This window comes from Pezoporus occidentalis, unplaced genomic scaffold (assembly GCF_034315485.1).
Source record: "Pezoporus occidentalis ecotype Australia unplaced genomic scaffold, CSIRO_AGI_Poc_V1 ctg18, whole genome shotgun sequence".
Lineage (NCBI taxonomy): Eukaryota > Metazoa > Chordata > Aves > Psittaciformes > Psittacidae > Pezoporus > Pezoporus occidentalis.
Genome location: NW_026913640.1, coordinates 6,919,045 through 6,945,533, shown reverse-complemented (window position 1 = coordinate 6,945,533; position 26,489 = coordinate 6,919,045). Strand labels below are relative to the sequence as shown.

At 41.2% G+C, this 26,489-nt stretch overlaps 1 protein-coding gene across 4 annotated transcripts in view; it reads right to left on the bottom strand.

Moving 5' to 3' along the window:
* The window catches only part of SPATA13 (spermatogenesis associated 13), a 149,718-nt gene that overhangs the window by 53,593 nt on the left and 69,636 nt on the right, over positions 1-26,489 (bottom strand). The window contains exon 1 of one of the 4 annotated variants that reach the window (XM_062615177.1): positions 22,490-22,628. The exons of 2 other annotated variants lie outside the window; for them this stretch is intronic. The gene's annotated coding sequence lies outside the window, so the exon portion shown is untranslated. Of the gene's footprint in view, positions 1-4,732; positions 4,875-22,489; positions 22,629-26,489 lie in introns of those variants that run through there. One more of the 4 variants, XM_062615176.1, reaches the window with a different exon arrangement.

Sequence of the window (26,489 nt, the reverse complement as noted above, 5' to 3'; positions counted from 1 at the left end):
AATAAGTGATGATAGGAGTAGTACCTTATAACCTATGGGCCTGCAAGGACAAATCCATCAATGCTCCTCTGGCACTTTGATGAATACAGTGATGAGAGCTATAAAAAGTATACACATGGTGAAAATAATCCATTACCTACCCATGCAGAGGACAAACCCTGAATTCCATTTTTTTTTAAAGGAGTTCAGATTAAAGTGCCCATTTCAAGGCTCAGTTGCCTATTTTGATGATGGTCCATTAATCTTCTAAACTTTGCAGATTTGCAGATCTGCCTAATAATTTATGTCTTGTAAGAGCACAGGATAGCTCTGAACAGGAAAGATTACACATTTCTTTAGTATGAAAGTTAATTTACAATGGTGGACTGTCTTTGCCCAAACAATGTAAACAGCAAAATGGACATTTCAGTTCCCGTCAGTGACACTGGCCTTTTTAAAAAGACCACATTAAACTTGAGGTTAAGAAAATATAACAAGAAAGACCTTACAAGCCATTCCCTCAATATGCTGGAATACATAATTAATACTAAGCTGGAGATGTGAGCCATGTTTCCTGCTCCAGTATGAAAGTGAGGCAGTTGGCACCAGTTCTGTCATAGCTTGTCTTTTGTCTAAGCAATACTAAAATACCTGAGTCAGATCTCTTCCCATATCTCGCTTTTCATGATGTAATTCAGCAAACTTTCTCCTTCTGTTCCAGGAGAAGAATGGCTGCTTTGCTGTCTCCTGTTACCCATACTGACCCAGAGATGCCCCATAGACAACTTGCTCCTCTTCACATCATCTCCTTTGATCTACCTGGTCTATATGGATTAAAGTAGAACTGGTGGCTCCAGCCAATCTGAGAGCTTACTACCACCTAAAGTGAGAGATGCTGGACATGCCTTCTGCTTTTTCTTGCCAGGCTGTGAGTTGAACCAGCTCCCCCGTCTGCACCCAAGCTGTTGCAGAGCAGAAGGTGGAAGTAAGTATCCAAGTGCTGGGAGGCGAGTGGAAACTCCTTCCACAAGCAATGGGACTCCTGAAATGGCTCCAGACTTGAAATTTGACTCAGGAGCTGCCCAGGAGGGCTGTGAATTGGAAAGGGCTAAAGGAACATGCACTTGCCCTCAGCTTATTCCACGTGTTGTGTTTCAAAGCTGTAGGGTGCCAGGATGTGTGGATGTGAGGTGAGCAAGATGTGGGTGCCTGTAGCAGGTTTGCAAAAGGCACAAAAAGAAACCCCAAATTCTGTGGCACCATCCCAGGCAGGAAATACTTTAAAGTGTATTCTCTGGAAAAGCAAGAAAATACTTTCTCCAAAAATTAATTAACTGAATTTTTCAGGGAGGGCTGTTGTGTCAAATTCAGAGATCAAAATCAATCATTAGGTGAATGGAGATTTAAATCTGCTTTGCATTCAATCTCTGATTCAGTTTCTATTCCAGCCTTGCCACAAAATTATACAAATGTAATCTCAATGCAAGGATATTAGGATTGCTAAATGCTTAAAAACTACCATTTGTGTAATAGCAAATATGCCAGCTAACACTTTTTTGATTCAGCAAAATTTTGGCAGGCCAATCTACACTTGAATAGTGGTTCAGTCTCACTGGTAGGATGTACAATGCATAGAGGCTGACGTTTAGTGTTATGCTGAAATCAGTTGGTTTAAAACCTGTTTTCAGCAGTCTCAGCAGCAGCAGGGAACCTCCCTGTCCAGCACTTGCAGCCAAGCCATATGCGGCATATGTTCAGCTGAGCCACTGGTGACACCCCCTGACAGCATCTGGTAGTTTTCCTAGCAGGGACAAGGTTTACATGAAGGCTTTAACTCTGAAAGCCCTGAAGAGCCACAGACAAATACATTCTAGAATAATTATTTTAACCAGAGTCATGGGTGTACCTTTATAACAAGCCAATTTCAGATGACTGCAGGATCAGCTTTATACTTCAATGTGCCAGGTCAAGAGAAGATACTTAATTTATCAGAAATCCTGCTATCATTCTGCTGACAAAGAGCTTCTGTTCAGTGTTGAGCCCTCAGTCACAGATATTGCTGCCTGTGAAACACTGAAATAACAGCCATCCTGCACCTTGCACAATATTCTACATCTCGATTTTTCAACAGTTGAGCAAAATCAGAGGGTCATATAATCAGCAGAGTTGGAAAAGACCTTTAAGATCATCAAGTCCAACCTTCACCCCAGGACTGCCAAGACCACCACTAAACCATGTCACTAGGCGCCTCATCTACATGTTTTTTGAACGCTTCCAGGAACGGTGATTTCACCACTGCCCTGGGCAGCCTGTTCCATACCTGATCACCCTCTCGGTGAAGAAATTTTTCCTAATATCCGGTCTAAACCTCACCTGTCACAGCTTGAAGCCATTACCTCTTGTTCTATCACTCGTTACTTGGGAGAAGAGACCAGCCACCTCTTCACTCCATCCTCCTTCCAAGTAGCTGTAGAGAGTGATAAGGTCCCCCTGAGCCTTCTCTTCTGCAGACTAAACACCTCCCGGTCCTTCAGGTGCTCCTCTTCACACTTGTGCTCCAGACCCTTCACCAGCTTTGTTGCCCTTCTCTGGACCCACTCCAGCAACTCAGTGCGTCTCTTGTAGTGAGGGGCCCAGAAGAGAGCATAGGATTTGAGGTGCAGCCTCAGCAGTGCCAAATACAGGGGGATGATCACTTCCCTGGTCTTGCTAGACATGCTATGTCTGATACAGGCCAAGATAACATCATACGAACACTTGGAAATGATGCAAAATTGACTATTACATTTTTCATTGTGCTGAAGTCTAAGAAAAGGGGGACAAAGGGAGTTCAGGCTCTCTGGAGAAAGAAACCCATCCTAAGGTTTGCAGTAAGACACAGCACCTTCTATTAAATTATTCAATATCCCAGTGGTGCATATTCTCTTTTCTCACCAGTGTTACTTCCCTCATTGCTTAGGGCACTAAATCTACAACATTTACTAGTAGAAAACAACCTGTAATTTTTAACCAAATCTCATTTTACTGGAACCTCTAAGCTTTTGAGAGCTTATTAGTCCAGATTTAACCTGGTATTAAATGAGAGGAGAGTGGAATCCAGGCTTTACAGCAAGTATTAAACAGCTTTGTTAACACATAGCAATGAAAAGCAATTAGCATATGACCAGCCCCAGGCTTATTTCCCCTAAACCAGGAGCTGTTTTCCCAGGGAGGATATTGAGTACTTGTGACTACTTTCTGCTGCAATATTCTTATATGGGATCATGTGGTGCCTTCATCCTATGCTGAAAGTTTCGGAAAATACTTCACTGGTATCAGCAGTCCACTTTTGTTCCCATAAGCTTCTACCTACTTCCCAACTTTCTTTTAATGGGTAAAAAACTCTTAAGTTCTTAGTATTGCTAGCTTAGCTAATTGTGCTTAGAGCTGCACAGAAAACTCTCTAATTTATTAAAGACTCCTAAAAGCTCAGTTTTGTTTGGGTTTTCTGCTTATTGGCCCGAAAAGCACAGCAGCCAACTTGACAGTCAGCACATTGCTTAATCCTGAGTCTATTTACATACCAATTTCATACCCTGATTTCAGTTAGAGCATATCGCCAGAGCTGTGATCTTGCAGACAATTCAAGTATGTGGTCCTCTACTAGTGCATACTTAAAATAACACCAGTCTCAAGAGATAATCCACACATAATTATGTGCACAACTGATAGTTCAGTTGTGGGAGTGAAGGCAAAGGCCAACAGTGTCATTGCTTATTTTGAAAACTACTGTTACTAACACACAGGTGTATTTGAATTAAAGAGAGATTCCTCTATCAGTCTCTAGAGCAGAACTGTGCCTTGGTCTTTGCCCAACCTGAAGTGTAAGTCTGAAAGCAAAACTCAGGTTTAGTTTTTAGTTCCTAATTACCACCGTTTGTAGGTGATACCAGGATCAAAATCAAAGAACACCTCCCTGCCTGCCTAGCATGGCAGGGTGCTGAACAGGGAAGGTAGGGGCTGCCTTTTTGGAAGTAATTTTCCTTGCTTGTGGATGGAATTAACCACCATTACTTTTTCCTTGCAAACAATGGAAGATTATGCTCTTCATCTGCATACAAACCAGTGAGAATAACTTTTTAGAAACAGTATGTTACAACACTTTTTCTGTGCCAAAAGCATCTGAATTTACAATGCAGACTAACACCACAGTCTTCTCCCAAACCAAGTTTCAGAGAAAGAGTAGTAATTAATACTGTAGTATGCACAGGCTACACCACATCTTGGTCTTATTAAGATACATTTGGCCATTAAATATTTCTCCTGGTTTTCAAAAATGTAAGCCCAAGGGGGTTCCAGAAATCTAGGATAATGCCAGGGAATCTGCTCCCCAATGCCACTGCCAGTGGGATCCCCTTGAAGTAGCAGTACACAAAGCACCCCACTGTCCAGAGCATAAGCTCAGAGGTAAATACTACCCAAATGGCTTTGCTACATGAACCAAACAAATTATCTGCAACTCTGAAAACCAGACACACTTCAACAGAGGGGCAAAGCACACTGCCGCCATCACACAAAAGATTAGTATGGTATTGCACTTAACTGAAACAACTAATAAAGCCATAATTGTAAAATGTAATTAACTACCATCTTATATACCTACATGTTTATGTCTTCCAGCAGCCATTAACTACAAGATCTGTTGCTCTGGATAAGATTTAATCTAAACGTATGAAAATTCATTGCACAAAATATTGCCAGTTACAGTACAAACCTGGTTCCAGAAAACCTGCTTGGCTTTTGAAAGAGGCTGTTGTTGCTCAGATTCAGGGCTCAGTCCTGCGAGGTGCTGAGTGCCCTGTAAGCCCTTTAACACTGATGGGAGGAGAAGGGACTCGGCATGATCCAGAAGCAGTCAGTATCTTGCGGGATTGAGTCTTAAGTTAATATGTAACAAACGGCTGCACAGTGGTGTGTGAAATCAGCAAGTTAAACATACACTTAGAATAACTGTAACAGAGAAGCAAGCATGTTTACAGGAGTGTTTTATTAAAATCTTTGTGCTGAATAGTCTCATATGCAGCATTCCTATATATTTACCATACAAAAGAAAAGGTTTGGATTGTCCGGTGAAAGTAAAATTAAGCAGTCCAGGAAGAAATAAAACAACATGAAGTGGTGATCAAAGACTTCTAGATAAATATTGTGCAAACTGTGAGTTGGTTATTATCAGCTGGAATCTACCCCAAGCAAGCTGCACCTGGACAAAATGGGTGATCCAGAATGGCACATGCTAAATGCACATCCACAAAACTGAAAACAACAACAAACCTTAAAACCCTACCAGCCAGCTCTAGTATTTGCAGGTGTCAGCAGCAGAACTAAATGTCAAAATCATACCTGGCCATACCTGGTCATTTACTGTAACAGATGAAAGAGGAAGAAGTCAAAGGTATAATTATGCCTGAGAGCTGCAAAGTGCCACAGGAAAGTAATTGGGTGAGCAGAAGGCACTACAGTTGGGGAGCTGAGTTACCCCAGTGGCAGAACACAGTGCAGAAAACCAGGTAGATGCCTGCCAGAAAGATGGGACCTGACTTCCCTTGATTTTGCTACGTGGTGTACAGGGGGAGAAACTCTTCCAACTGGAGACCCACATTTATACCGAGAGCTTGGCATCACATACAGAAATGTAGAATGCCCCTGGCTTTGTGCTCTCCAGTCAAAAGGACCTGTGCAGCTCCCTCCTATATATCCCTAGACAGAAGACAAAGTAATATATAACAGAAGATCTGCTAGAATGTGATTTGAACTTCTCTTTTCCTCCCCAGAAGAAATAGCAACTTCCAATTGCGTTTTTTTTCTGAATCAGAGTAGCAAGATGTGGAGAATAACTGCAGTTGTGAATGCAAGAGAACACTAGTTCAAAGAGAAATTAATTTCTGTCTTACATTTTTTGGAGTTATTCTGGGAATAATCCCAAGGAGAATTTTTAATGGCAATATTACATTCATTTCTTAAAAGTAGAAATGCCAACCAATTTCCTTAATAATAGATTTGCATAGCCAAGATAATTTTCAAAACCTAATTAATCATTTATAAGGAAGTACAAGGCTTCATATGTCTCATGCAATAATTTGAAATTCAGATATTATTGAATTCCCAATTATTAATTACATTCATTTTAGCTGAAAGCTCTGCTGAAATCTCAGTACCAAGAAAATTAACTATATGAGAGTATAAAGAGAGAATCACAATTCCACAATGTTTGACTTACTCTCAAAGCCTTCAGTGAAAAGGAAGAAACAAGATCCTCACAGCCACAATCTTCCTATGCAAGGCTGGGCTTTTAACATTTTGAGCCTTCTGAGCCAGATACAAAGTCCAGTAAAGCTAAGGGGACTTTCCTCTGCTTCTATAAATCTTTAAGTAAAGATTATCTTAAAGGCTAAATCCAAGTAATTTTCTTAGTCTCAAGTCACTCACCACAATTGCTCACCTAGGATGCTGCCATGTGAATGTTGAATTTGATCATGGTCCTGGGAGGGAGGAAGTGAAGAAATACCCCATCCTGCTTGGTGCTTTTAAATTTTAGGAGAAACTGAAAATTAAATAATACTACTTGGCATGAGACAATGTCCAGGCACTTCACAAGTGCAAAGAGAAGGATCAGGATTCAGATCACAAAGGAAAAATAACAACAAAGACACAAATGTGATAAATGCCTTTTCTCATGGTTTCTGGTATTCCTGCCCATGAAACTGTGCTTAGGCTTAGGATATCAGATGCTGCTGTAGAAGACAGACCTAAGTTTGGAGAGCTATATGACTCTTAGCTTCCTAGCAAGACTAATGGCAAAGTCCAGTCCAGTTTTGGCAACTCAGTAACTGAAATATCTTGATGAGGTTCCTGCTTGGAAGACAATAGGCCATTATACTTGTATCTATCTGAATTGTAGCTGCAATCTCAGAATCTCTGAGTACTTTACAAACTGGAGTAAGTTAAACTTTTCCTCTGTATGAAGCCTGTTACAATATTTTCAAAATTTTTTCAGACTTTTCCTTACATTCTGACCATTTCAGATTTTGATCTGATGAGCTGAAATGCTGGCATCCAAGATGTGAAGTAGTCAAAATATAAAAGCAGTGTTCAGATTTTGCTGAAAAATGTTCTGGAGAACAATCTCCAGAACTAGGAACAATCAGCAGAGCAAACTTATATAAAAAAAATCATTCAATGCAAATCTTAAGAGTTGATTAGGGCAGAAGCAGCCAAAACAGCAAGAGAAACCTACAGAAGGCCAGAATAAACTGCAGAATAACCTGCTTCAAAATAAGCAGGAAATCAGAACAATCCAGGCCTAATGACCTCATTTGTAGAAGTGGAATACTGCACAGTACCACCTCCATTCTATGCTGTTTTATCCAGGTTTTTACTATAAAGTATGAAAGTGTATTTTTCCAAATTCAGTGAGATTTAGGGGTTTATGTGACACTACCTACACAAGTCAAAGCAGAAATAGGGCAAATACATCTCATTGGAAAATAACTTCCTTGTCCCAAAATAATTTTTACTGTCTGAAATTGTGACAAAGGGGTTTTAAATCACTACTGAGACAAATATAAATATATGGCTTACTGAGATTTAAGCGAAAAACTGAACAAATGTCCAATTGGGTAGAGTCTAGCAAAATTGTGTGTTAGATTTGACTATCTATTCACAGAATAGAAGGTTGTGTTGCGGTTGTAAGGTACCTCTGCAGATCATCTAGTTCAGGAAGCTGTGTTCTGCCTCCTTCCTATGGACTGGGCTGAGGCTGATGAGCCTGTACTTCTCCAGATCCTTCTTGTTCCCCTTCTTGAAGACAGGAGCGACTACTCTCTTCCAGTCCTCAGAAACCTCCCCATGTTACTACAGCTTTTGAAAGATCATCATGACTTGTCTTACAGTGACATCAGCCAGCTCCCTCAGCCCTCATAGGTGCATCCTATCAAGTTCCATGGACTTGTACATTCAGATTCATTTAAATCTTCCCTGAGCTGATCCTTACTGAAGAAAAGTCTTCCTTTCTCCATGTGTTCCCACTCAGAGCTTGGGATTCCTGAAGGTTGGTATTACCAAAGACCAAACTGAAGAAAGCACTCCTCAGCCTTCTCCATAACCTTTGCCTTCAGGTTGCTTGCCACATTCAGCAGCAGGCCCACATTTTCTCCTTACTTTTACAGCTGATACACCTGTTGAAGCTTGCTTTGTTGTCCTTTAGGTCCCTCACTGGTTTCAGTTCCCTATGGGTTTTGCTTTTTCTAACCCCATTTGTGCCTGCTTAGACAGTGTCTCTGCATTCCTCCAGGTCACCTGCCCCTGCTTCTACCTCTTGGTAATGGGTTGACCCTGGCTGGCTGTTGGATGCCCATTCAGCCACTCTCTCACCACCTCTCCTTAAAAGGACAGAAGGAGAAAACAAGATAGAAAATCTCATAGGTCAAGATAAAAACAGGGACATCATTTACCAATTCCTTTCATGAGCAAAACAGACTCCACTTGGGGAAAATTAATTCAATTTGGTCCAATTAAAATAGGTTTGGATAGTGAGAAACAAAGACAAATTAAAACAACATCTTTCTGCCATCCATCCCCTTTTCCCAGGTTCAGCTTCATTCCTTTATTCCACACTTTTCTGCCAGACCCTACCCCAATAATGCAGGTGAATGGGGGACTGTGGTTAGTTCTGCTCAGTCCGTTGTAGCTGGTCTCTTCTGCTTCTTCCTCATCATGCTTTTCCCCTGCTCCAGCATGGGTCTTTACCATGGGCTGCAGTCCTTTGAGAAGTGCTCTAGCATGGGTCACCTCCATGGGCTTCATTTCTCCAGGATCAACATGCTCCTGCATGGTTCCTACATGGGCTGCAGTTCCTCTTAGTAGAACCTGCTCCTGTGTGGGCTCTCAAAGGACTGCAGCTACTTCAGGAAATACCCACTTGCTCCAGGCTAGTCCTTTCCACATGGCAGTGTGGATACCTGCTCCGGTGCCAAAACCCTGCAATGTAAACTGAATACAGTCTTGTGTGCTTCCATTTGATGTTTGAGCTCATCAGGAGCAACTTGTTCATGCATTCAGGCCTCCTGCCATCTTTGCTTGATTTTCTGCTTGTAGAACTGGACCAATCTTGAGCTTGGAGAAAGAGGTGATTCTTGAAAGTTGATCAGCTCTCTTCTCTCCAGGATGTTCTCCCATGGGATTCTTCCAAGAAGATTCCTGAAGAGGTCAAAGTCTGCTCTCTTGAAGAGAGTCTGCTCTTCTGAAGGCTGTGATCCTGCTATTTGTCTGGTTTCTTCCTCTGAGGATCTTGTACTCTGCCACTATTGGTCACTGCAGCCAAAGCCTCTCCCAGCCTTCACATCCTCAACCAGATCTTTTCTGGAAGCATAAGGAGGTCCAGCAGAGTGTCATTCCTCATTGGCTTCTCAGTCACCAGTGTTAGCAAGTTATCCTCTATGCACTCTGGAAACTTCCTCAATTGCTTGTGCCCTGCTGTGCTGTCCCTCTGGCAGATACAGAAATGGTTCAAGTCCCCTTTGACAACCAGGATTTCAATCCTGTGATGGTTTAGCATCTGGTAAAATCCATGGTAGCTGCAGAATTTCTGCCCTTGATTACTACTAGTTGGAAATCTGTTACATTTCCAGAGGACCATTGTCTCTCTGGAAACTACTATTGCTTTTTACAGCCACTAGCAGCAGTCTCAACTAATACAAAGAAGGCTTAAGAGGGCTTGGACAACAAACACACTGCTAAGAGTAATATGTCTACACTGGTAACCTGAGTTTAAGCATGCTAATAAAACAAAGCATGTTTCCCATGCTGTCTATGTTCTGCAAATAAAAGATGAGGCTTTCAAGGATGCTCAGACTACTTTTAATTAGCTCAAAATTCATTTGAAAATACAGAAAAATAGAATATTTGGCATGAAATGCCACCATTTCATGCCAAAACTTTTACTATAATCAGAACACAGAAAAAATCAAAGAAAGAAACTGAAAAGAAAAAGAAAAAAGTAAGCACATCTGCATGCTGCTGTATCAGTTACATTAAGGCTTGTCAGCCTTAACAACTTCACACAATACAAAGCAGGCCCTGTAAGAAGGGCAATCCTCCCTGCAAATATTTAGGTTAGCAACTGCAAAGTAATCCAGGCACAGCACCATTCATAAGACCAATTCATCACCAGGTCATACAAGGCAATTAGCTCTGGACATGCGATGCAGAGGCAAGCAGATTAACAGCCACCACCTGAAAAGATGTTTTCAGTGATCCTGGTTTATTTTAACAGCCTTTGAGAAGATTAGTTCCTCAGCCCAAGAGCTGAGTACCTCACTGCTGCTAAGGTAAACCAATGTACTGAGTCCTCAGCACAGGAGCATTCTCTGTTGGGAGTAATACTGATTTGATACTGCTATTGTCAGTACACAAAAACACCACTGTCCTTTGCCCCAAAAGTCTGACTTCTTTGTAACAAGATGAAAAGGCTCCTAAAATTTTTTTCTCTCCCTCTTTTTCTCATGCTGTCACACAGAAAACATGCAACAGATTACATCCATAAAAGCAAAACCTGCTTATGTGTATTCTTCAACAATAAGACCCTGTTTCATAAGGAAGACAGTAAAACTTTCATCAAGGACATTATCTCTTCAGTACTATCAGTGGTAAGGGAGTTTCTAACACTGATGTTAAAGTGCAGCTGATAAAATACAAGAAATGTATCTATTTTAAAAGTCACCAGGTGAGATGTCAATACTTAAATTATAACCAGATACACTGGAGATGAACAGTGCAAAATCCAGGGTAAGATTTTGAGCCAGATCTCTGAATCTCATTTTCAAGAGAAAGTTGTTAGGTAGGACCTACTTCCTTTAGATTGAACTGAAAAGCCATCTAAGCAATTCTCGTCTTCAAGTGGCTTTAGGAGGAACAAGGAACAAGACAAATACATAAAATTTTCTCCTCTATTTTACTTTCCCTTCTTCTAGCAAACTAAAGTTTAGTCTTCTTAGAGGCTGCATGCAGTATACACTATTTTGTAGTTCTGTTAGGGCACTTTTCCATGAATTTTCCTGGTTTCTTTCTATTTTCACTAATTCTTTTGTTTCCAAATCATACATCCTTGTATTTCACTGAATTCCCATTATTAATCTGTACCTTGGCTGAAGTGTATTCCCTTTGGTTTGATTTTAATCTCCTGCCCAGGTAATGCTGTGTCTAGATTTGAAAACCCAGTCCTGCCAGAGGGTGCTGAGAGCTGGGTGCCTCCAGCCTCGAAGACATAGGTGATGAAAGAGGTGAAGTAACAAACAGGAAGGATGGGTTTCCAGGAGAGAATGAGAAAGGGGAGGGAATTTGGCAGGAAGATGGAAAGGCAGGTATGCAAATTAGGTTTCTGGACTATTGCCCAAGTATTTTAATGATGGTCATAGTTGTTTCTTGTACCACTAGGAGGGGATTCTTGTTTTTTTAACAATCCCAATGACTGTAATACATAATAAATAATGCATGCTGTTCTTGATCTAGCTTCTCCACATGCTTCTCATGTTTTATGTTGTCATTCAGATTTTAAATAACATATTTAACTCATTCAACTTTTTTACAAGCTAGAAATTCAGAGCCTTGTTGATGAATGCCACCAGTTTCTCAAAATCCATAATTCCTCTCTTAGCAGCCAGTGCACCAGGAAGTATCATGTTCCATGTTAACCTTTTCTCTAGTGTGTTACACAAGTGTATAACTGTGAGGAATTTAGCCAACTTGGCTATTTTCTTCCTGGATCGCTAAGCTGTTTCATCAGAAACATAAAAATGTTTCAATGACACAGACACAAATCAGCAAGCATACCAAAGAGCCATGGAGCCCTTAGTTCATTGTTGGGAGGTTACTTTTAATTACAAGGTCCTGATTAACACACTGGAACAAGGCAACAGCTTACTTCAAATAGTTCCAAATCACTGTACTTAAAAATGCTGACTTTTGTCATAGGCAAGGACAAGTGACAAAGAGGAAAAGAAAATTGTTTCAGCTCTGAGTGAATTTGAAGCCCTATGACAGAACTTTGCAGGAACCCAGTAATCTAGAATAGCCAACTTTTCATTAATTTTATAGTATCATAAGCAGCCAAACTCTTCCCAGTAGTCATCCACTTCCCAAACTGCTGGTATCATTCAGCAACTTAATTTTAAACAAGGTTTCTCTACAAGATTTGTCTTTAAAACTTCTGCATTTATTTTATTTTTCTGGTTGGTGCAACCTAATATATCATCATCACTATCATTGTCATAATTATTATTGTTTTTAGTATTATCATCATCATTATCATTATTAGGGCTATTTAGTCTGTTAACTGGCTGAACCATTATACTCATGTGGTTTGCCCAGAGACAGTGTTATCTGCTTCTTAGAAAAAGCATTCTGGTTGCAATTCAGTCTCTGCAACAGTATTAATTCAGGGACAGATTCTGGCTTCATTTGAAGTTCTTAGCTTCAGTTCTTCCATATGCAAGTAGAACATGACATTACCATAATTAAGAGCTAGACAAAAATACAAGAGAATAAGGAAGTACACTCCTCATCATAGAAATGCTAAGTGTAGTAAAAATGAATTCAGGAGCTTTAGTAAAGAAGTTTCCTTCATTAGAAATAAGGAAACATACGACAAAATATTTGGCTTAACCTCAGCAGCTGCTGCAGTGTACCTGTCGTGCCTCAGGTAGGTAGCTGGGTGAGCTGTTGAACATCTGAACTTTGAATATTACAACAGACTTTTATTTTCTACTGGCCCAAGTGCATAAAAGCCTCCTTTATTTTCTCATCCTAGGAAATGGAGGACATATGAAAGAGAAGAACTTCTGAATATGTAAGCAGTGCTAGGAAGTTTAATCCAGTTCCGTAAAATACAAGTGAAATAGAAACCACAGGGATGATAAATTTATGAAAATCTCTACTCCATAATTTAATCAGGAAAACAAATGAAGAAAGCTGACCAAGATAAAGAATGAATTACTTACTTACTAAATCTAGCAGGATGCAGCTGGTGCCTAGTAGGCAAATCAAGGTCATTTTAGCTGAAGCTCAATGCCCTACTCCAATAAGATGGTTTGGGTGAATGAAAGAAATGAGTTGAATTTATGAGACAGCTGGTTCTTGCACACGAAATTAACTCTTACTTGATGCTACCTGTGAATACAGCAGTGGGAAAGCTGGTCTCCAAAAAGCAGCGGTTGTTGCCAGCAACATATGTAAGGGCAGCCCTGTGTAGAAGCAAAGGTTCTACACTAGGTTAAGTGTAATTAAAGTGGTCTTGATTTGTTTAACATAATTAATGAAATCTGGTATGTTTTCACGAAGGATAAAGCATTTGCACAACAGAAAGAAATATGAAAAAAATACAGAAATGTGAAATATGACATTCTGATTGTCTATGAAAAATCCTGTATGAGAACAAGGATGAGTCTTGCCTTGAAGGCAGTGGCTGAAGTCCCACAGGCTCCATTACAACTGCAGGTCGCACACTTCCCAGCTGACTCTCAGATATGCAGCAAAGATATGACACAGAGACAGACATCTCAGACACAAGTGATACTGTCTGAGTGTTAATTTCTCTCATCTCCTCCTGCTCAGAATGAAGAGGCTGTACGTATTAAAAGGGACTGAATTTGCACTTATCCTGGTTGGATCCAGGATAAATGAGCCACTGGCATTGTAGATACCAGCCTTTTCCTGGAGTTTTTTTGTGCTGCGTGCCCCTTGTCTCTCCTTCTGAAACTCAGACTCAATTAATTCAGCAAATTTTACTATAAAATCTATACAGATGTTAGAAACAGAGCCATTAGAATATAGATGTTCAAGAGACTGTGCATAAGAGCCAACCTCTTGCGAGGTCAGTGACACAATATACCAAATATCTGCCCAGCACGTGAGTGGATTTGTGCGTTTTCACTGTTCAGTTCACTGCCTACTTCCCAAATGCAAATTTCTGGGCATACTTCTGAGTGGGATAGTCTCCAGTTCTCTGGTGACTTCCTTAATGCTGTGCAAAAAAATGGTTCGCCGTTTAATGATACTTTGACAGGGATGTGTCTCCAGGTGAAAGAAAAAAAAACTTTAATCACTTTTTTATTAGTAACTCTTTGCATTCTGGGTCTAATTTAACTAATGACCTAATAATTATTTCATCGTAAATAATAATTATTTCTCTGTAAATTATAGAGAGCATTAAACACACTATGTCGCAGGGCATTGATAAAACAGTTTTGAGAACTTGAAAATGTGGCAATACCTTCCAGGAAAGGTTAAAAGCTCAGCTGTTCCCTGTCATATCACTTGTGGTTTTTGGACAGTTTCCATTTGCAGCCCATCCATTTAGCTCTCAATAGTCATGTCTTTTCCCTTCCTGGGATTTCATTGTCTTCTACAACTATTCATTTGTCTTGCCAAACTTGGCCTTCATATATCCCACTCTGATAGAAAGTTGTCTCTTGCTGCCATCTTCATAATGGCACATCATGGTGTGCACAGAAAACAAAGCATTCTCTGGATTCCCACTTACTGTACATAGAATCATAGAATCATAGAATAGTTTGGGTTGGAAAGGACTTTAAGATCATCTAGTTCCAAACCCCTGCCATGGGCAGGGACACCTCACTCTAAACCATGCCACCCAAGGCTCTGTCCAACCTGGCCTTGAACACCACCAGGGATGGAGCATTCACAACTTCCCTGGGCAACCCAGTGCCTCACCACCCTTACAGTAAAGAACTTCCTCCTTATATCCAATCTAAACTTCCCCTGTTTAAGTTAAGTTTTAACCCGTTACCCCTTGTCCTATCATTACAGTCAATGGAAATAACTTTTCATTGCCTTCAAATGTAAGACTGCTACACCCAATGACTAATCAAACCAAACTTTTCAGTACAGTTGTGTCTCCATATGTGGTCACACCACTTAGATCAAAAACATTCTCATAAAACATACTCAAAATTTATTGCAGTTCAAACTCAAAGATTGCTGTGGAATCTGTGGTGAGATCAATGCTGAGAAACTTTACTGGTTCAGAGATCAGGTGTCCTGGATGGAAATACAAGACAAAGCTGAATTTTCAGAATTTTTTGGTGTTTTACATTAGCAAAAATTATGACATTCTCCTTCCAGTTTCATACCAAGGAGACAAAGAAGGGAAAGAGACAGGGGAATGTTAAATGATATAATCTCTCAGACATATAATTCTTTCTAATGATGTAGGTGTTTTCCTTGTTAATTTGGCACAACGTGCCAGCAATATAATTATATACAGATTTAGGAGACTGTTCAACAGACTGGCTGGTAAAACTGCATTTCAGTATTGCTTGGAGCTAGATTAAAATTGTGGTAAGTAACTCTATCAATCACAATAACACATATTATTATCTGTAAACATGGCTTCATATAATGAAAATTTTTGGGAGGAAAAGTAAGCCATGATTTGTGTTCCTAGTGAACCACCGTTGTATTTGATTGATATGAATTGGGGTTCAGTCCTGTAAACTATTTTCCTTCTCTTTAAAATAATGCAATTAGCATGAGTGGAACAACTCCTCCAGGACCACATACCTACATACAGTGTTAATACCTTGAGAACACCAGTAAACCCAAAGTTTCAAAAAAGACCAAATAATACAAAGGACTGTCTCTCTCTCAGACCCCAGTATTAACCAAAAGACATTTCATGTGCAAGGATGTTTAATGAGTGTTTCAAATACTGTGTGACTGAAGAATAGAAAATGTGATGCTTCTATTTAAAAAAGAGGAAGAGGGTTGCCAGAGAAATTAACTGACTCTTAAGTCTGATTCTGAACTCGGTAAGATTTTACAGTCAAATCTGAAGGCGAGATTGGCTGAGAGAAATATGGGGAGCTTTGCCTCAAGTGAAGAAGAATCTTGTACCATAAAGAAGTACATGATGGGAGACAGGAGCAATACCTTGTGCACAGTGACAAGAGGAAGGTTATGCAATTTCAGGGATCAGTCAGGGATCCAGGAAGAGGAAAATGTGATGTGACAGTCTTTATGAATGTAATAGGAAGGGAAGAAAAGATTCTGCAGTTTCAGCCTCTGCCTTGTTCAGCACAGAGCCACTCAACTGCACACTCCTAGTGCCGGAGTTCTATAGTAACGCCTCTCCTACACTTACAGGCTTAACATGTAGGATTTATTAAAACTATGCCTTTGGGAAATTCTTACAAGCAAGACTTACAACCAATACACCATAACACCCTTCACATTCTCATTACCTCCCTAGTACATCTACATGGTGATCATCATTAAAATCATATATGCATATTTGCTCTTGCGTGTGTATAATTATCCATCACAGCATTCTTGAGACTATTACGGTGTAAAACCTAAACATGCATGACATAAGCCAGGTTCACTCAGTGACTCCAAGCTTATATCAGTATTTTGCAATTCATCAGTATTATAGGTGAGAACTGTTTCAATTATCTTCAGGGGGGAAAAAAAAATCTATATTGTCTTAATAAGTGGTGCCAGTTACTAAAGCTCTACAGAGTCATAAACCTGTCACTTCTAGGAATAAGATATCTGAATCAGCAGATTCAAATTGCGGTGATTTTTCCTTTTGCTTCACTTTATTAATTAGTCGGCTTTGCCAGGTATTTTGCTTAAATCTAAATCAGACCAAGAAGACAGAAAATAACATTTCAATAGTTCAAACTGTGCAGTTTGGGCTACTAGTTTTACAGGGTGGAGGTTCACATTGTCTTAGCTAAGCTTTGACTATATTGGCCTAGAGGTCTCTCTATGAGGAGACTACCTGTCTGCTGCCCCAACAGTGCAAAGTACACACTGATTTCCTTAAAGATAGGGTTGCTTTTGCAAGTTGCAAAAAAAGTCTTGAGCTAAATCGATTCATTACACAACTGCATTCAAAAGCTCTCCCTGCTCCGTGGTGCATATGAAGGTAAGTGCTGCTCCCCTACACTGCCACAGGAGCTCACCCACAGCTGTAATTCTCATCTAGTTGGTAAGCTTGTTAAAACCTCTAATTAAAAACCTCTATGGCCTTATTCAAGCCCATCTCACAGCCCTTGACCTTTTCCCCTCAGCTGGGACACATGTGGATGTGGCAGTCTTCCGTATCACAGCAGTCATCTCCTAGAGCCTTCATCTTGCCACAAATACTTATGTCTTTGATGCTTATTTTTGATTCAAATAAATAGACTACAATGACACTATTTCATGAAATAAAAAACTTCCAGATCACCTATCTGCTGATCCACAATTGCATCACTGGTGTTTTAAAAAAGTAGAAATTCCAAGATTGGAATTAACTGAACAGAGAAAAGATAAAAATAAAAAAAGATAAAAATAAAAAAAAATCCTCATTTTTTTACAATAACAATCTTAAAATAGTCACAAATGGTTCTAATAATCATAAATCATTTCTTCTTATTCTATTCCCTTTAAGTATTCATGCCACTTATTAAGTGGCACCAGCTTTTCATCTGAATAACTGACAGTTTTATCACAGCTCCTTCATAAACTCTTGGAAATTAATTCTGCTTATGTCCTTCTAGGGTTCTGGAAATGGAATATGCAGAGAGTGACATAGAGGACTGGCAAATCACACTGTTCTTTGTGTGTTGGAATCTAAAAGACATATCTAGATGACAAAAATGCACAAAAACCTGGGACTGCTAACAGATACAGTAAACAGGCACCGTTCTTTTCAAACCTCATAGGACAACATGTTAGCATTCTTATAAGAGGAGAAACAAAATGATGTGATTAAATATGAGATTCTCCAACAAGATTTGTGGCCCCTCAGAGAACAGATGACACTTAATGCCATTAGCAGGAGTGATACTGCAAATTGGAAGAAAGGCAAGAAGTACAAATTAGTCATGCACCACTTCAGCACGTTTCGTTGGTCTTAATTCATTTGAGATTTGCTCGCTGATTGTACTAATCCACCAAAAGACAGAGGGTTTGGAAAGGATTTACGGAGTCTACAAGGAAATCTTCATTTCCAGCTCTTCCTGAGAAGTGCATCTCACTCCTGAAGCGCACTTCAGGATTTATGGCCACTAATTTGCTTAATCTATACTAGTAAGCAAAAACTAACTTGATTTTAAGTTCCCTTATTAGCCTTACCTGTTCAAGTAGTACATTCTTCCATCCAGAAATGTAGTCTGATTGGAAAAGTAGGAATTAGATAATTTGCAAGAATTTCTAGATGACAGGTGACTGAGCCCACCAGAGGCTGCAATGAGCCAACAAGACCCTCAGGCATGTTACTGCCATGCATGTGGACATCATGCACATGGGATGCAGTATGGACACAAAGCAAGTCCCAGGTTTTAGGGAGTGTAGTCCATCATGTGCATGAGACAAAATCCCTGTCTGTGGGCAGAATCACATGGCTCTCCTACAGTTTCCCTGGATTCCTATATCACCAATCAAAAATTAGGTGAAGTGTCCACACCACACAGTGCAACCATGGTTTTATGTCTATGACAGCATTCTCCTGGAGAAACATAGAATCTCCTGATTCTACAGTTCCGTGATCTTTCCAGTTAGGTCTGTATGTCTCCATCACTGATCTGGGTCTGGGTTCTAACACTGGTCTGGAGGTCAGTATCCCAGACTGCCACGTTTAGTTACATGTGCTGCACAGACATGCTCCTGCTCCTGTGAGATGGCAGTGTGGTGCTTAGTAATTACAGCCAATGAATTAAAATGCAGTTGTGTCTCCATCTAAAAATCAGTACCTTCATCTTTTCATCTTTTTTAAGGCTGGATCCAGGAAGACCTCTGTAAAATTCTAATCATGGCTACACATGAACTACTCTCATCTGTGATCTAAAAGTTGTCTCAATTTACTGTCAGATACCCTATCCTGGGGCGTGTCTGTCTCCTTTATGCCTGACATCAGAAGGGTCTTGTCTACACACCAAAAGAGACGCGTGTAACTTGACTCTCCATGGGATGAAGGCAAGGGCTTTCTATCTGTGGCTTTCTGATAAGTGAAGATCATGTTAGTCCCATTTCAAAAAATGGGACTTTTATTGATAATACTTTGCTTCTTTCAATTAGAGAGAGAATTTTGGCTCTTGGGTCGGGTTTGGGGTCTATCCATGGGGTTTTACAGAACTGATCCTGAGTAATTTCAAAACCGTTCCCAGATGCAGCAGGGGTTTTGGGGTTTGAGGACCTTGAGATTAATTTGTGTACTCAATTCACTTCTGCTTAACCCCAGATTCACAAACTGTCACACCCCTGTTCAGAGTAGGAGGCCTTGTGCAGGAACTGCAAATCCCTGTTGAATAGTGACATGGTCCCTCTAATCCCTTAAGAAAATTTAAAACAATTTGCAACTGAAAGTGACCATTCCTGCATTGTTTGTAACCACATTTGGTTAAACAGAAAACCAGTCTTCACCCAGGAATGACATCAGTGGCAGCAATTCCTAATAAACAGCTCCATTTGATTCCTCTGCTTCTAGGCTCTCTCAGGGTAAAACTAGTACAAACAGGGAGCAGAAATGCTGGTCCAAACTGACCAGTCTCTTAGGAAACCACTTGTGAGTACAGTGCAAAAGTGTTGCTGGAAAGAGACATATGGGGATCAAAGCACATGGAGCTCAGATAACGTTTCCCATTTGACCACTCAGTAGAAAAACAGTTTGCAGCACACAGGTATAAAAGAGCTTTGGATTCAGTCAAGCCCATATACCTGATATGGTGTCCTGAAGTGTGTCATTGCAACACCCCTCTCGTGGTGGGGGACAGTCTTACTGCAGAAGGGGAAGAATCTGATTGTGAAGGTGCATATCCAAGATTGACTCAGCCCCAAAGTGAATCCAATAGTGAAGATACTGCCTAGATAAAAACCTAAGTAAGGTTTACCCTAGGCAAATTTGATACTCATTTGAGGCAGAATCAAAGAGCCTGATCCTGGAGCTCCTATCTGTGAAATTAGCTGCAATAAGGCAGAATGGAAGCCCACCAAGATGAGTGGGAGTTCAGTGGGCTTTGGATTCTATCCCATATGAGCTAAAGGCAGCAGAAGTGAGATTCAAAGCAGACCACTGGCCTTTGCCTGTATAGGAAAGTTAGACAGAATCATTCTATTACTGATACAGTTGTAACACGAAGCACTACTTGAACGTCTTTACTGAAATGCAGGTTTCCATGTGATGAATTAGAGGCCTAAACACAAACACTCAGCTGGGAAGGAAATGGCAGGAAGGGCTAATGACCCTGGCACATAGCTTAAAGCATGAGAGGGGCCCACAGGCTCTCACCCATTGCCTCCAGTCCTCTTCCAAATCCCTACTGGAGTTGAAGAGGTATAAGTTACTGCCATAGTTTTACCAATAGTTTTTCACATGTATACAAACCCCTACGCAACACAAATCAGTCTAATTTTAGGATTTAGCATTAAAACCATTTAGCAGTCTGAATTTCCCCATCGATCACAACTTAAGTTCTGAGTTCATGGGCACACAGCTGTCAAAATGCTTCAAGAAATGTCAAAGGGAAGGGGAAAAAAGCAAGCCTCCTGACGTTGAGCAGAGGAACCACTGCAGCTGCTTGTATGGAAGAGATGCACTCGGAGCTCTGCATAAGTCCTGTATGCTCTGCCCTGAAGCAAAGATACAACCCTGGGCAGCTCCTTGCTCTTTTTCCTTCATGTGACATCACTGTGGAGCCCGCAGCATTCATCAGGAAACTTGTCATGACAGGGTGCTCACAGGTTCTCAGAGTGGTGGCAGAGCAAGGAGGGTGGTGACACAGGCTGGTGAGCATGAGCAGGCATGAAAGCAGCAGCAGGATACAGGCGGGAGAGCAGGAGTAGACCAGGCTGGGGTAGATGTGAGAGCAATGGGGAAGGACTACCACACCAGAGAGGTTGGGGAGAGCAAGGGGTGGGATGAGAGAGCTGCAAAGAGGGCAAAGGGGCTTCTGGATCACGATGGAGGGGAAGCAGCAAGACAGAAAGGGGAAACCGTGTGTTCTCTCTCTTCAGAGCTGAAGGAAAACTTGGGGAAAGGCAGAGATCCAGCAACGGAGCAAAGAGCTAGAGTAACATGGAAAATCCAGGTAGGAAGATAAAAATTTTATTGAAATGAGACAGTTTTCATGCAGTTTCTCACAGGGTTTTTTTGAGAATTAATAAAAGCAACCAAAGCAGCACCAGACACTTGAAGCTCACAGGGTGAGCCAGCAAATATGCAGCTCACTTGAAGTCTCTCTGTCCTTGGTAGCACTGTGTTTTATTTTCACAAAGCTAAACCATTCATGAGCAATTTCTCCAATGCATTAAGCATAAACAAGGCTTCTTTTTGCATAGGTATGTATTTCTTCCTACCTCCATGATTTCATCTCCTAAACCAAATATTTTTGTGTATGGAACCACCCAAAGAAAACAAGTTTGAGGCTTCCCATTAATTACTGTGTTTCCCAGGACTTGTCCTGCAGTGTCTGGAGCTAGGGTCCCCTGCCACACATTTTATTTTGTGGAGTCTTTCTGTTTTATGACTCTTGGAGCAACTGGTTGTGTTTATTGATCTTTCCACACAGCTGTTCTTTTCCTGCAGGAGCACTGGGATGGTTTTCCTGTAGTCTGATATGTGAGGCCCCGTGCATCTCTGTTAAAGTGGGTCTGCTGATGTACTAACAGGACTTGACGAGGCAGCAGCTTTTTAAGACTCAGAGTTTGTGGGTGTAAAGGAAGCAGAAAATGCTACACACTGGCTTCACTTTCACTGTAAAAAATGTGCTTGTGTGATGAATTCCAAAATCCCATGAGCAAACTAGCCCAAATCAGATTAGCTGTGATACATAAGGATGGGGGGATGGAATTGAGAGAGATCTGTCCTAGAAAAAGAGGGGAGAGACACAGGCAGCTGCACAGAAGGGCAGCAGAGCATCTGGAGAGAGCAGCTCCAGCTACACTCGGCACAGGCAGCCCCCAGCACAGTTTGTTATGTCCATGTCCCAGCCAGCACTGAATTCCCTTCAGCAATTTCTACCATTCCTCACCCATCCTAACTAATTTTACCAGATCAGACATGAACAGGAATGACCTCATGTAGATAAAAAACCTGTCTCATGCAATAATAAAACACACAAGCACTCATGACCCCAAAATAACCCCAAACTAGGGATAGCATCGCTTGACTGTGGATTATGGTTCTCACTTTTCTGAGGGCCATAGGCACGGACTCCAGAGCTGAACACCACTGTCTCTAAAACCAAGGTTCAGGTTTAGAAAGGGGACTCTGCCTGCCTGTAGAGGCACCATCTGTCTGGCCAGGATGTCTCTTAAGCCGCAGAAGCACAGCCACCCTTGGAATACAGCAGCAGCAGTAACATAGCTACGCTTGGAGGCTTCTGGATGTAGCAGGACCTGGACGCTTGTAAGTTAGGGTGGGAAGGGGAAAAGAGCAGGAAAGGAAACTTGTTAGAGAAAAGATCTGTCTTACCTCTCTGCCAACTCCTCAGCAAGCACAGCAGACGCCTGTATGTACAAAACCTTCCCCTGCCCCAGGTAAAGATCTCAGCACACAGAAAAGCAGGGGTCCTCTTGTTCTCCCTTTCAATGTCCCAGGCCCTCTCTGAGCAGCCCAGCAGCTCAGCCCCAGCCCTCCACAGCTCCTCCGAGTGCTTGGGGGTCTCTGGAACAGCCGCTGCACCCTGGAGCTGTTCCTGTGCCTCCTCTGCGCACAGGGGGAGGAACAGCTGGAAGAGTGTCAGCACAACACGCTCCATAAATTTCCCCTCAGCCTTCTGCAGACGTAAGTCCTTGAGAAAAATGCCTAAATCCTGTCCTTTGTTGACATAGTAACCACATTTGAGTTTTTGACCCCCTAAGAAGCCATCTGCATGAAGCAATTCATTATGAGAAAGATTTATCCAGCCTGCAGCAGGCTGATTTATGTGGTTTTATTTGTCTAAGGAAGAAATAAAGAGAGTGAATGTTTATACATTAGAGAATTCACACCCAGACTAAGGTTTTTTTTCATTACAGTGGTTAATATTAAGGGCTTCCACAACTCTTTGAAGGAAGTGTATTACCAAATAAAAGGGGAAAATCCATTATTCAGATACATGGCCCATTTCTAAGTGAAGTAAAGCATTCAGAATTTTTAAGGAAGTTCCAAAATTTTGTATTTTTCTCTAACTTCCTCACATATATGTATCATATTCCTTCAAAGGTGCTTGAAACATCTTCAAAGTTCCTAATAAAGTTTATTAAGCCAGAATAAATAGCAGAGGGTCAAAAACAAGTTAAGCCTGTGTAAGGCTTTGCTTCCCCAGTCCTATGGAGATGAACCTTATGGAGATGAGCTCTTTAGCCTCCGGGAGGTTGAGGGGAGAGAGATAAAAGAGAATTGTGCTGCAGGGATCACGTGGGGTTTAATGGGTTTTAAGGCATCTCCTCATCCAAACTGCTGCCACCCTACACGGATCTGCATTCAGGTTCTAACGCTTTACTGGTAATTCAGGCTGTGGGAGCAGCCCGGCAGCAGGGGCACAACCGTGCTGCCTTGCAGGGCCTTTTTGACCGCAGCTGCAAAAGGATGAGGGTGGAGGGAAAAGTAACAAAATACAAACCTAGGTACTTGGAGTTGAAAAGAGCTTTCCAAGCAACTTTTCAGTGTTTTAACTCAATGTTGCCTTATAAAAACTGCCTTATTTACAAATGTCTTTAAGGGCTTATTCATGCATTATTTACTATGGAAAACTTGTCTTTGAGCCAGGTTAAATATGTGCTTAAGCTTGGAAACAGCAGAGCAGCATAAAGAGTGAGAGATCTAGCATTTTGGAAGCTATAACTTCTTTTTCTCCAACCTTGGGATTCACCACAACTGACCATAACCTTCCCCCAACACCCAGGCATCATCATCTCCTTCGCACTATATTCCTGATTCTCCACCCTTGCCCACAGAAACACCCCCAAAACAAAACAGTTCAGTTCTTCATCTATGTATTTTTCCTGGACTTTAGCTGAGAATCATTAGTTACTTCCTGAATTGTCATTTAAGTGGGAAAATTCATAGAATCATGGAATGGTTAGGGTTGAAGAAGACCTTAAAATCTTCTTGAGAGAAAGAAAAGAGGTCTAAATTCACAACTCATGAGTTTGGAAGTCTTACCCTTGGGAAGGTTCCATTAAACTTTTTCAAGGATTCTGAAATATAGGTCCAGAATCAGTACATATTTCTCAGACTATCATCAGGCAATATCCTGACCCAGTAGCAAAAATACAAGCATTCTTTTAAATGTTGTAAATGTTTGGAGGAAATGGTAGCTATTATGAAGCTTGGAAAGCTATAGCACAGAACTGCACTGCTGTGCAATTTACACTTGCTGGGTAAGTGAAGACAAAACCTTCTGAGAAGACAAGGTTTGGGTAAGATTTTAAAATACTTTAAAGTGACTCCAAAGGGTGCGCTGCTGGGCCTCTGCCCTGCCTCCGAGTGAAACCCAAGGAAAAATGCATTTGTAGCTCTGGTGACACTGAGGTGGGGCACAGGAGCTACAACTCTGAACAAGTCTTCTTTGGACTTGCTGTTGAGCTCAGTTTGACACCTGATGAGCTGGTAACCATGAGCTGCAGGCTCAAGGGGAATGTCACTCTCATCCTTTCCTTGCATCCCCTCCCACAATCTCTGGGGATTGTGCCTTGTCAGTGCTGGGGCCACTGGGGCAATGGTTTCAGCAACTGATCCACTAGAAAACCAACCCACCCAAAAGTCATAATCTTCTATTTCATCAGCTAGTTAAGGTGACATAGCTCCAGTTGTTCAATTGCTGGATGAAGAATCAGGCAGTGCAGGCAGGTGGGTGGCAGTGCAGTGGGAATGCACAATAACAACCCCACTTACAGTAGGTTATACGTAACACCAAATTCCCATCTGAGCTTTTTTGTGTCTGTGTTTTCTGAGTCAAATGGGACAATGCTCTTCCCAGTCCCTACAGACTATAAGCTGCTGAAATGCTATTGCACTGCAGCCATGCAGGTACTTGAGGAATATCAGCTGGCTGAGCTCAGAAAGTGTTTCAGGTGACTGAGGTACAGTACCTGTGATCTTCCACACATGGTATATAAAATCAGAATGCTCACAAACTCAAAACCTCAACTTTGAATAATGTATTATCGTCTCTCAAAAAATTATAAAATAGATAAGATGTAATTCAGTTGTATTTCTGTACACTGTGCATACCAAATGAACACTCTGCTGTTAACAAGAATATAAGTACTAAAGTAACTTTGCTTTTTGTAAAGGGAGCCCAGTTTCCATGAAATAATAAGCTAGTAACTGGGAAAAAAAACCACAACCAAACAAACAAGAGCCAAACACCACACAAAGCCAGAGTAGTATATCACAGACTCACAGAATCAACCAGGTTGGAAAAGACCTTTAAGATCATCAAGTCCAACCGTTCCCCAGCACTGCCAAGGCCACCACTGAACCATGTCACCGAGAGCCCCATCTATACGGTATGTGAACACTTCCAGGGATGGTGACTCCACCACTGCCCTGGGCAGCCTGTTCCAATGCCTGATCTTTTGGGGAAGAAATTGTCCCTAACATCCAGTCTAAACCTCCCCTGGTGCAGCTTGGGGCCGTTTTCTTTTGTCCTATCCCTACAATCTATAACTTATTTTTATCAGGACTCTAGAAACACCTTTGCTGGAAAATATACACAGCATAGTTTGTGCTAAGATTGCTTAGATTTGTTTTCCTGAATCTGTTTTTGATCAAATTGTGAAGATACCCTGCTTGGACTATTTACTTAGAACTTGTAATTAGGCTGTTTTATTATACATAGATAACTTGGAATTGTAGCAGTTTGGCAATGTCAGCCACAGGATTTCAAGAGATAACCAAAAGTTGCACAAGCACACTTACTAGGCCTGAAGATGAACCACTATACTGATGATATAGCAGAAAAGTCCTGTATCCTTTTGTAATGGTGTTTTAGAAAGCAAAGGAGTGAAGGAACACAAGAAATGGGCTCTGGCCCAGAGCTGCAAGCACCAAGCATTAGCAGCTGCTTAGTGCTATGTTTGCAAATGTTCTGGTTCCTGTAGAAACACTTAATCCTTCCTGAATTCTGGCCAGCATTTATGGTTAAGTACAGACTATAAAAGACTGTTGTCAATTACCTGCTTCTTATCTGTATGCGCCATTTTGTGTGACAATGGATTTTCAGCTACATTTTTAAAGCTTAATTATTCAGGCCAGTATTCAGCATCTATTTACATTGCTATGGGCACCAAAGACCTATTTGCTGAGGGCAGGACAATGGGGTGGGGAAGTCTGGGTACAGCCTTAGCCATAGGGAGTGAAACAAAACAGGGAGAACACAGAAGCCTACAGAGCCCTTCATGCAAGTAATGAACTTTCTATAGGCATCCTTGAACTAGCTTATGGAATGTAATACCGATTTACCTCTTTCAATGGGAGTCTCAGT